Source organism: Python bivittatus, unplaced genomic scaffold (assembly GCF_059951505.1).
Source record: "Python bivittatus isolate LINGU-HERP-01145 unplaced genomic scaffold, Pbiv_v1 ctg000700_np1212, whole genome shotgun sequence".
Taxonomy (NCBI): domain Eukaryota; kingdom Metazoa; phylum Chordata; class Lepidosauria; order Squamata; family Pythonidae; genus Python; species Python bivittatus.
The window spans coordinates 11,978,851-11,991,339 of record NW_028277098.1 but is presented as its reverse complement, the minus strand read 5'-3'; the positions used below and the strand labels follow the sequence as shown (position 1 = coordinate 11,991,339).

Sequence of the window (12,489 nt, the reverse complement as noted above, 5' to 3'; positions counted from 1 at the left end):
TCTTCAAAACCTGTTTAAAAGACAGCAGAGTCAGGGCTATGCAAGTCTCTGGGGGGATACTACTTGAGAAGCAGATGCTGCAACAGAAAGCACACCTTCAGATAACACTGTTTTAGAAGATGGGACCTAGAGTATGCCCATTCTGTTGGATCTGAGGCAGCCAGAAATGATGTTCAAGAGCTAGACCATATGCTATGAAGAACTTTATAGGTTGTAACAAGCATCTTGAATAGCACCTGGAAGCCCACTGATAAATTCTCGTAACAGAGGGTTAGTTGCTGCATTCTGGACCAGATGTAGCTTCCTAGTGGTCTTCTAGGACAGCCTCATATAGAGTGCATTGCAGTAGTCCATATGCAAGGTGACTAATGCAAGAGTATTTGTGATTCCCAGTCCATAACAGGAGGTAATTAGGTTACCAGATGAATCTGGATAAAAGCCCACAGACCAGAGTTCAAGAGGATTCCCAAATTTAGTACCAGTTCTGTTTGGGGGAGTGTAACTTAATTCAGACTAACAATGGAAAACATATGGTATTGAAACAACCAGGAACCCACAGCTACTTGGTCTTGTCAGGGTTGAGTTTAATGCCATTCTTCCACATCCAGATCCCAACAGGCTTCAGGTACTAAGTGAAGACGTTGACAGAATCACTTTTCAAATTGGGGTAAAAATTTCAATTGTTAATAAGCAGCAGCTTCTTATTCACACTGCAGCTTCATGCATATGAAAGGTGAGAGTGTCAAGCCCTGTGTTGCCCTGCAATTTGACTTCTCCTCTGTCAACAATGAATTGGCCATGGAGAAAGGAAGAGAGCCACAGCAATACTATGCCTCCCACCCATAATCTCCATCAATCCAGAAGGTTATCATGATCAATGATATTGAAGGTTGCTGAGTCAAGAACAACTAACACAATTGTATTATCTCCATTCTGGCACCTCTAGTGGTCATCAACAAGCCTGTTCAGTGCCATCTCTGTACTATGTCCTGGACTGAAACCCAACTGGAAAGGGTCCAGATAGTCCACTTCCTCCAGGGTCCTCTGCAGCTATAGTCTGATCAGTTTCTCAATAACTTTTCTAAAATGGAAATGTTAGAAACTGCTCCAAAACAGTTGGGGCCAGGAATGACTTCTTGAGGAGGGGTGCACCAATACCTGCTTCAAGGAAAGCAGAACTATTCTGTCATTCAAGGATGCATTCATGATCACATGGACCCAACTACACATAATCTCCCAGGAAGACTTAATTAACTAGGAGGAGCCTGGATCTAAAGGACATGTGGCGAGGTAAACAGTTTCAAGGATCCTGTCAACTTTCTTTTGTTACAGGGTCAAATCTCCCAAATACAGGACAAGATGGCTTCAGTCAACTTGCATGGACTTGCCCAGTCTGAGCCGCTTTATCTGGCAGGTACCTGGAATATTCCTCACAGTGCCCCTGAGGATATTCCTGTGACAACTCCTTCCTTAACAGATAATGGGTCACCTTGAATGGGGTTGGTGGCAGCTACCTATAGATATGATAAGAGTAGAAAAATAAGCATATTTTGTCACTCTTATGACCACAATGTAATCCCTAATATGGGCTCTTATGTATGTTTGGTCAGATTCACTCTGTCTTCCTCCAGTGGTGCTATAGTCATCTCTTCTCTCATTTAATCTCCCAGAGTTCCTTGGAAAACCTCTGAGATCAACAAACAGGGAAAGACTACATATGAAAAATCTGATCCAGATGCCCTCAGCATCTGTCTAATAAAGACAGTGTTTAGGGCCTTGGTTTAACTGCCCACCAGATCCTGGGGTGGGGTGGGGGGACGAGCACCCTTTGAAACCCATCAAGGTACATTAGTTACCTGAGGCAGACCAATATAATAGGCCTCAACTCCCTCAGGGAAGACAGCAGCACCAAGGGCCATGACAAAGTGCTGATGGTAATGTTCTTCACCTTCAGATTACATCACAATTGCCCTGAGACAAACATCAGATCTAACATGTGACCAGCAGTGAGAGTTGGGCCCTCAATAATCTAGGGTAGGTCCAAGATTGCCATGGTGGGCATGAACTCCTGAATTGCTCCAGAGTCAAGATTAAAATTAAATCTTCAAGAACAGTCTTGGAGACTCCGCCACTAAAATAGTACAAAATCCAGAAATTCCAGCAAGGATGTTGGTGGACACTAGAGAGGCCAGTACAGCAGCAACAAACTCAACCATAGAGTCTGACATCCAGTTATCTGTGGTATAGTGCCTCTGAAAGCTGGTAGGGCTTCCCAGATAACAACAGCCTCATCTTCCCCACTCTGGCTTCACAGCTATTGTCTCACTCAGTAGCACATGTCCAAGAAAAAAGCAACTCCTCTGGGTCCATCCAAATCTCGGTAATGCATGCCAAATTAGAATAATTATGCCTCATCCAGAATAAGATTATATATGAGAGCAGTTTTATTACAGACCCACCTGGCATCTAGCATCACCAGCTGGAGGCCAGGGCCACCAAGGATCCATAGAATTGGCACCAGGGCTGAGCACTAGGGGCTGGAAGGCAGCATTGATTTCAAGCATTAACTCCTGTTCAATACTTTTTATGGTTATTCACTATGTTTCATGGCATTCTGAGCAGAACAGATCACTTGACTCACTGAAGAGCAGCTTCTTATTCCTATGCACAGCAAGCTTCATTTGTGGTCTCATTTCAAAAGTTCCTTTTGAGAGATCTAGAGAAGATTCAGTAGCTCTCAAGATACCTTTTAATCACTGAGATTAATGATTCATGCCATTTCTTCCTGGATCAAGGGAGGGAGGGAGGGCAGGAGAGAGAGAGTGGGAGAGAAGAAGGAAGGAAGGAAGGAAGGAAGGAAGGAAGGAAGGAAGGAAGGAAGGAAGGAAGGAAGGAAGGAAGGAAGGAAGGAAGGAAGGAAGGAAGGAAGGAAGGAAGGAAGGTTTCTTCTGAAACAAAATAATAAATTCTCTGAAATCATAACCTAATCATTGTTTTCCCTATTTTCTTATGTTGTTAATTTGCCTTCCAGTAATTAATTCTCCTGTGTTGACAAGAAATATAAACAATTAAAAATATCACCAAACCATCACTTTTTGGATGACTATGCCATTCCCCCTGTCATCCCATGGAGGTGTTTCTATTTTACTGAAGTGAACAGGTGCAAGATAGGTAATTCCTTCATCAAACTAATATTTAAATATCTTCAATGTGAAGGCAAACCCATCCATGTTCTATAATCTAATCACCTCATTTTCAGTACTAAAAACATTAGATGCCACCTGCTAGCACTGCACCTGGCAAATCTGCTTATGAAAGTCACACAAATTGTGGTGTGTTATGCTTCAATATTGCAATGACACTATAATAAAGTGGAGGACATAAAAAAAAAAAAAAAAACATGTCGGGTCTAATAGGGTCCTGCTCATGTATATTCTATTCTATGGTATCTCTTTTGTTTTAGTTATATTTTCATTATGAATTAAAATCTGCTGAACAGTTATAGAAAAAAATTGATGGCAAAAAACCTAAAAAATGTAGGTCCTGGTGATTTCTGAATTACACTGATGTAGAAAAAGTACAAAGGATTGTGAATTGGCAGGATAAGCTTATCACATTAGACAATCATAAGAGGAATGGCTAATAATTGACACTCCTCCACAAAATCGTAGTCCCCCCCCCCCTTAAATCAAGCCATGTAATTTACAGGAAAGTAATTAGTGTGCTTCATGCTCAACTTACATATATGTTGAAGTGGGATACCCCAGCTAAATTGGAGCAGGAATGTACAACATTCTCACCAGTTCTGATCACAATGAAAATCCTCAACTTTCCCCCAGACCTATTAGCAGTTTTAGTGGAGATCATTTGTTGAGACAGTTTTGCTACCCAGAGTCCCTGTCGTGACATGGGTGGCCATATAAATCAAATCAAATAAATAAATGTGTTCTCTACCATGCAATATAATCATAGTCCAGCTTCTCCCTCTAGTCTTGCTTGTTCCTCTCCATAGTGATTACATAAGGTCGTGGTTGCAGTATTTAAGCCCACCCATCTAGGTTTATGTAACATAAAATCACCTCTGTCTATCTCCCCTTTGATGTTCAACCTGGTGAACTCAGGCCAACTTTTCACAGTATAGTACACCATTAACTATTGCATTCTGAAAATCAGTATGTTATAAACAGAATTATGTGTATTTAATAAACATATTTTTGCTCCATCAAATCCGGCACACAGCCATCTACTAATAATCAGATAATCAGGTACTAAAGTTGAATGGATTTAACTATTTATAAAATTAATGTGATAATATTCACATACACACACATATGCAAGCCCATCTCAGGCTGATGCCTTTTCATTGTTTCAAAATGTATATCTCTCAGATGTCATTTGATGAATTCAATAATGCAACAACAAATCTCAGTGGAAGGTAAAAACTAATATAAAATCATTTTTTTTACACTATGTTTTGCTTTTCTTATAGACTTTTGGGAGTATGGAAATCTGCATTTCTTAAAGCTGTTCATATTTCTAAATCTTTGTTACAATACGTAAAAATATATTAAGGCTGAACACATTTGGTCTTAGAAAAAAATGTTTCTATTGCAGTTAAACTTTCAGTAGCTCTGGGTTTAGGAATTCATTTTCCCAGTAATACTAGTCCTTGATGTCTGTAACTATTATTTCTCCAGTTGCAATTATAGACATTGTTAAAAAAAAAAAAGGAGGAATAAATCCTGCTTTAGTCAGGGAAGAGCAGGCCTGCAAGTTCATGATATGAAAGCCAAAATACAGTCCACAAATCAAATCCTTGGGCCTGCCAGATATGGATCAGTCCCAATTCTTTGCCATTACCCAAACCAGAATATTTATAAAGATTTGACTTGGCTGCCTTACTTGGCTGGTGGGTTACATTTGGCTTGAGGGATTGCTAGTCGAAGCCTGGAAAATAGGAAATGCAAGAAGAGGATATACAATTTGAGCTTTCAGTAGGAAAGACTTTCAGACACAAAGAGAATGTTAGTTACCCCAAGGTCTTACTGGCCTTATATTGTGATGAGAATTATGTAAAATTATCTTGCATGTATCATTTATTGAGAAAAAAAATGGAAAGGGAGGAATTCTCTGTGGTGTTTCTCTGGACTTTGACCAAGGCTGAGCCTCAACATCTTTAGTAGTAGTTCCATTTCCTCCCACCCCAATAGGCATGGCAATATAAAATGTTTGGGTATCTGAGGCAAAAATCACAATAATGCAACTTACACCTTAAATGAAGAAACCAATGAATGAATGAATGAATGAATGAATGAATGAATGAATGAATGAATGAATGAATGAATGAATGCATACCTACATACCTACATACATACAGTGGTGCTTAAAAGTTTGTGAACCCCTGGAGGGGATCAGATTACTTTTCCAGTCAAAATCATATAGTATGCTTGAAGCAATTAGCATGTACAAAGCTAGTTCAGTTTCCATTGAGAGAATATATGTTTTATTGGTCTGGGTCGAATGGATGGATGGATGGATGGATGGATGGATGGATGGATGGATGGATGGATGGATGGATTTGATTTCATTTGATTTTGATACTGTGTTATTTATTTGAAGATATTGAAACCAGTCTGGTGAACAAAGTCTTTGTGAAGGAAGAGTTTATACTCACTTCTTTCATACGAGAGGAGGCAAGAATATATCCACTGTCATAAGACGTTTTAAAGTTAAATCTATTTCTCAAATGTTATAAGGGTCTCAAGTATGTGCATACAACAGTCTACAGTTCAGGTTCTTAAAAGTGCTATTCTATACTCCACTGCATGTCAGATGCAACGCTTCGCTCACGAACTGAGCCGATTCCTCTGGATTTTAGGGCCCTTCTATGTTGGCTCTTTTTCTGGCTTATGCTTCTTTTTTTCAGTGATTTTCTCACTACCACGATCCTTTTTGATAATTCCCCCTCCTCATGGAAAGTTAGAGTGATTTCTGTCAGTATGGTTTCCCAAGGAATGATCTCCTAGCCCTTGGGGCTTCTAAAAATGAGAGGTGCAATCTGGCAGTGGGTATTCAACATAGTTTTTCAGGTAGAGCAGGGTATTTTAGGCCCTCAGAATGGGCAGCAAATGATTTATTCAGGCAAGCAAATTATATATTCAACAACCTCTGCCCATCACACAGTAGAGCTTTTTCATTAGCCTGTTTTAATGTCTTGCCCTCTGCAATATTGAGGGAAGATATAATCATTCCCTTTTGCAGAATAATTTTGTTCCTGTGCTCTGGAAGACCCGGAGGCCATAGCCCATGTGCTGCTTTGATGCCCTTTTCACAGTAACTTCTACTACATCCCCATACCTTTCCCATCAATAGAAGTCCCTTTTGTCCTGAGGACACTCTTATTTGTTCCTTGCTGTCAGACCAGAATCCCCACACTACAAGCTGCCTTTGCCCTATGCAGAAACTACTTTCTTAATAATTTCTCTCATTTTATTAATGCATAATTTAATTCTGTTCTTTTAAGTCTCTTTCATTGCATCTAGGTTTTATTAATCCTGTTATATTTGATTTGTCACTGGGCAATATACATTATACAACAGAATTCACATAAACTCATACAAATATATATTCACTTAATCGTTCAATATTTTGTAGGTAGAACTTTCATATTCTATGTTTAAAGCATTTTTACTAATTAATTTGACAGTGTTTCTATTGCCTAGACTCTTCTTACACTCACTGCATTGTAGTAAATTGCTATATGCACTCTTGTTGATGTTTTAGAATCATTTGAGATTTTAGGCATTTTACTGTTTTTTCCACATAATGTTTTTATTTTATTTTCCTATGCCATGGCTTCTTGTGCTCAGTTCTTCTATTCTTTTATGAAGCCAACTGTTTAATTTGCTGGTCAGTTACTATAATAATGATCATGTATCTAAAAAAGAGTCTCAAAACTTTTTATCTTCATCTTATTAATAATTAGATCTTAATAAATTGTTCTCTCTCCATGGATCAAATTTCTTTCTGCTTTCTTCTTCATAAAAATAAACATTTAATAACAAAAGAAGAGGGGCAAAGTCAGGGCTTATTATTTTCCCCCCCCCTGCATTTATGCCAGATACTCAGTGCAACACTTATTAGGCATGACCTGTTCTAACCTTTTTCTTTTGTTGTAAGTCCAGAGATATTTACACAAACTGCCTAGAAGTCCTGCTTGTTCTGTAGAAGTAGCTGGTCCACAAGGAGATCTAATCCACTTGGTTATCCATGTTAAGCAACTGGCGTGATAGTATAATTTAAAGTTTGGAGCCACCAATCCAACTCTCTCTTTCAAATCCTATAAAATCTTTTTTTTTTTTTTTTAATGGACCATGTGTAATTCATGCCAATCATTTAATACTTTATTTTCAATACATTTGGAAAAGAAAGTTAAGGCTTGGTAAAATCTTTATTTTGATGGCTGCAGTTCTTCCTAACCACCACTGGATTAATTTCTTATATATAGGAACATCAGCTGTTATAGTTTTCTAGCTGTGTAAATAATTATTTCTAACTAAATCCTTATTATTTTTTGCAAGTAAATTCCTAAGTTCGGTTTTAACCTTTTTTTGCGGAAGCATTGAACCCTGTTATTCGATGCAGGTATTGCTTTTCTTCATCTGCTAGATTCCATGTCAACATGTGAGTTCGCCTTGATCGATCCGATCACCCAAAACAAACCCATCTTTCTGTAAATATTCCATTAACAATACTAAAGAGCCTTTTAGCCGAGTTACTGTGCGTACAACATGGTAAGCTTATAATTTCAGTTTATGTTCTTGAATTGCTAGTTTAAATCCTGAAATTTAATTTTCTTGATGTATTTTCATTGCCAATGGTCCCAGTGCCACAAAAAATAAAGAAGGAGAAAAGGGACAGCATTGTCTTATCCCCTTCAGTATAGTGTACTGTTATGATTGAGAACTGTTTAGCTTTTTGTTCTTTATAAATGGATCCATGTGGAAAAAATACTTTGTGAAAAAAATTGAGCTTATCTTTTTCAAAACTGCAAGCATGAAAGTCCATTCTAAATTCTCAAAGGCTTTTTTTGGCATCAAGAAAGATCATAGTCCTTTTATTGTTGTTTTGATTTATCTTATTGATTATATTCAATATGTGTAATGTTTTCTCTCATATATCTCTTCAGAATGAATCCAGTCTGATCAGGATGTATCATTCTGATTTTATTCTCTCTGCAAGTATTGCCGTGAGAAATGTATAATCTCCATTCAGTAAAGAAATGGGCCTATATGACTTTGGGCAAGTTGGATCTTTTCCTTCTTTATAAATCAAATACATAAGGGCTTCTTTCCATGACAAAGCAAATTCTTTGCATTCTGGAATCTCATTCAGTATTCAAAGTAAAGGTTTAGCCAGAATTTCCTGGAAAGTCTTATAGTGTATTGCAGAATTGCCATTTGATCCTGGAGCTTTATTCAATTTTAGGGGTTTTTATTGCCTCTTTAGTGTTGTCTCTGGTCATGGGTTGATTAAATACTTCTTTTTGTTGTCCGTAAATTTTGTAAATTATGTATTATTCAAATGTTCTTCAATCTTTTCCAGACCAAATGCCTGTTTACTATATAATTTAGAAAAACAGTTAACAAATTACTCCATCATCTCATTCATTGTAAAAAACATGCTTGGTTCCATCCCATATAGAATAGCTCTGTTGTCTTATTCCATACTTAGTTGGTGAGCCAACAATTTGTCTGACTTACTGCTTTTTTCAAAGTATTTCTGTTTAATAAAATTTTGTTTTTTGTAAGTGTAACTTACTTCTAATAAATCTAGTTGATTCCATTTAATCTTTAATCTTTTGTTCTAAATCCAAAATTAGATTAAATATATACCTTCATTCTAACTGTTTTGGAACATTTAGCAATATATTCTACTGTTTCCGCATGGCTTTCTATTTGATGGCAAAGAGAAAAACAAACATCTAATAAATGCTTTGCTAACACCCCATACTATAAATAAAGAGGTACCAGAATTTATTTCCAAGAAGGTCTTTAGGTCCTGATAACACTACAATTTAGTATCCTTGTGTAATAGTAAAAATTCATTAAATGTTCACCTTTTCAATCTAGAAGTTCTTCTATTTAGTTTTTCAGTTATTGAATTATAATCTGCATAAGTAGGAGCTGCCATTTCCATGTCTGGTTAATAATGGTAGGAACAATAATTGGTTAATAATGAGGTAGGAATCCGGTACATAGTGGCACTAGGCCTTGTGAGAAGGATCTGGGTGTCCACAGATCAAACATGATCCAACAGTTTTCTGTAGTTATTGAAAGAGCCAATGCAATCTTTGTCTGTATAAATAGAAGTGAAATGTAAAGATCCTGAGAAGTGATAGTTCTGCTCTGGCTGCACTGGTCAGACTGCAACTGGAATACTGTATTCAGTTTCAGTTGCCACAATATAAGAAGGATGCTGAGGAACTAAAAAGAGTGCAGAGAAGAACCAATGGATAGAAGCTTTACAGAATGAGATTCAAATTCAAAATAGGGAGCAATATTCTGATCGTAAGAGGTATAAGCAGTGGAACAACCTCCTCCTGGAGTCATAGGTGTTCCATCACTGGAGGTTTTCAAGCAAAGGTTGCACAGCCATTTGTCTGGGATGATCTGAGGCTTCTACCCCAGGATGGGGTTGGACTTGAAGACCGCCAAAGTACCTTCCAACTCTCTGAATCTATGGTAAAACTGATCCCTTTCAGATCTCCACATACAAGCTAAGTTGGTATTGTTGTTCATATGCAATTAGATCAGAGTGATTGGCATCTCTAGGGCTTGCTGATATAATGGGCCCATTTAAGATTATGTAGTAAAAATCTAATCCATGATCTGTAGTACCATGTTATGGGTAATTTGGTCAGATGTTAAACTGAATATCCACGTTCATATATGTTTTGTGACTTTACATGTGGTCATAAGTGACTAACAAACTCTGAGATAGAGAGATCTTTTGCAACGATGTGGTGCACATATAGTAGCCATGCCCTGTATTTTAATAAGTTTGGAATATGTGTTGTATTTGTCTTGAGAACTTTAACATTTAAGATCTTAGCAGTAATGATTTTTATTCTCAGATTACCCTTATCAGAAGGGTAACACTGTTATCTGATGGCCTGGCTACCAACACTTAATTTTATAGTTCCAGAGTGAAGAATCCACACTACTGATACACAGGAACCTGCCTAAAGCTTCAATCTAATAGTTTCAGTTCATCAGCCAAATTTGCTCTCAATCAAATCAATCAACATTTATTTACAGTCCAAGCCCTTTGTATTGACCTGAACAGCTGCTCTCTCTTTGATCTATCCCATTTGATGCTAAAACTCTGCCCAGGCTGCACACGCGTTGAGAATAGGAAAGACAAAGGTGTGTCTATAAACCTCACCCTTAATACCTCCATTCATACCTCTGAACCTATAACATTTGCAAGGGAGTGCCTAATCTAACAGCCAGTTTAGTGTAGTAGTTAAGGCATTAGGCTAGAAACTGGGAAACTATGAGTTCTAGTCCTGCCTTAGGCACAAAGCCAGCAAGGACTTGTCCCGGCAGTCACCAGGAGTCAACACTGATTCAAAGGCACACCCGTCCGCCCCCCCGGCCCAAAAAACACCTATAAACCTAGTCAGGATTCCTCCTTGTAGGATAATGTATAAGTGTTTCCATTTGAAACAAACAAACAAACCTTTATCCTTAACACACAAAGATATACAGAGGATCCCATTCACTTTCCCACCTATATCCATGCAGAGAAATTGCCTGAATATGGTTTAAGAGGGATTTCAGAAATTATGTATAGTATGTGTGACTATGATGTGTGTGTGGCCTTACATACTCAAAGTATACCACTGGATCCTGGCCAATGACTGTTTCTCAAATCAGTAACGTCCAGGGAAAATGCTGAATCTGCACAAATCTTGTTGATGGCAATAACGTTGTTCTTTTTTTAGATATGCCTTTATAAATTAAGTTATACTTTTCCCTTCAGCCCCACACTTAAAATACATTGTTTGTGTATTATTCTCCTCTAGCAGCATGCTGGAAGTGATTGCAGAGAGAATTCAAACCAAATGGTATTACTGAAAAACAGTAGAGATATAGATGGGTATTTGCAGAAACCTAAGAACTTGAAGAGCTGCATAAGAAACATTCCCTTAAGAAACTTAATGGATCTCTGAAAAGAAGGAGAGGGAAAACAGAGAAAGAGAAAATGATTATGTAACTTGTGAAAGGTCATTTGTAGCTGGCAGGAGTCCTGAATGGGAACGTGAGTGCAACACTTCATTGCACCTCATGTATAAAGTTTTTTAGTGCAATTTGATGCTCTGACTGACAGGGTTGGGGATAAAAATGAAAATTATAATAGAATATTTTTCCTTTTTTTTTTTCTTCCCCCTGCTGATAGTGTTTATTCATCAGATATTCATGCACAGTTTGTGAAAGCAGCAACTGGCTATGATAATAAGGCAGAAAAAATGTCACTGGAGGACTCTGAATGTTGTCAGAACTGACAAACAAAGACCATTTAACTTGCTGCCTAGACAATCCTTTAAAATGCTTATATATGCTGCGGCAATGTAAAGTATATTTTACAGAGACCTGAGTTTACTATCAATTGTTAAATGCAAGAGAGCCCTTCTCCATTTTACCTGCATTAAGAAAATTCTTCTAATTAGAAAACATCTATTTCCAATACTTCTAGTCCAAATGGAAATTATATTTCTTAAATTATAGTTATGTCTAGTGCAGATCAGATCTTTAAATCCTGTTACATTATGTGCTGGAGTGATGTCCCAGATATTTTTCATGCTTTAGCAGCATATCGTAGAAACGGTTGTTAACAATTGCTTCCTCCTGATCTCTGTTCTTGTAAAATTCAGCATTACACACAGTTTTTGCTCCCTAGAGTGGCTCATTCTGCCATCTCTGCTCCATATGGTCTTCCGCTGTTCAAATAATTTAAACATGGATTTTTATAAAGAGGATTGTAGACTTAAGAATTCAGAAAGAAGTATGGAGCAAACATCCTGCCGTGGCTCTGTTTGGGCATAACAAAAACCTCGTGGTTTGCTAGTATGAGACTATGCATTGCAAGCCTCAATCACAAGTGCTTTCTCTGTATTCAGAGAAAGAGGAAATATAAAACTTCTGTTCACAGCCTCGAACTAACTTCCACTTTATCTGTTGAAATACAGATAAATATTTATAACTATGGTAGTTAACCAAAACATTGGAAGCACTACTTCAAATTCTTCATGTTAGATGGGTTCATGAAAGGAGGAACTTCATGAAATCATCATTCATCTGAGGAAATATTTCTATCCCTGCTTTAACTGAAAAGTAAAAATCTTCCTTTCTTGCTCAAATGTAACATTACTCCAAGAACACATGTGCATTTTGTTAGAGTACAGTAACTTTGACAGTCTTTGAA

The 12,489-nt window shown here is 37.5% G+C and overlaps 1 protein-coding gene across 2 annotated transcripts in view; it reads left to right on the top strand.

Annotated features, from left to right (window-relative positions):
• The window catches only part of BRINP3 (BMP/retinoic acid inducible neural specific 3), a 234,879-nt gene that overhangs the window by 183,378 nt on the left and 39,012 nt on the right, over positions 1-12,489 (top strand). The window lies entirely within an intron of this gene.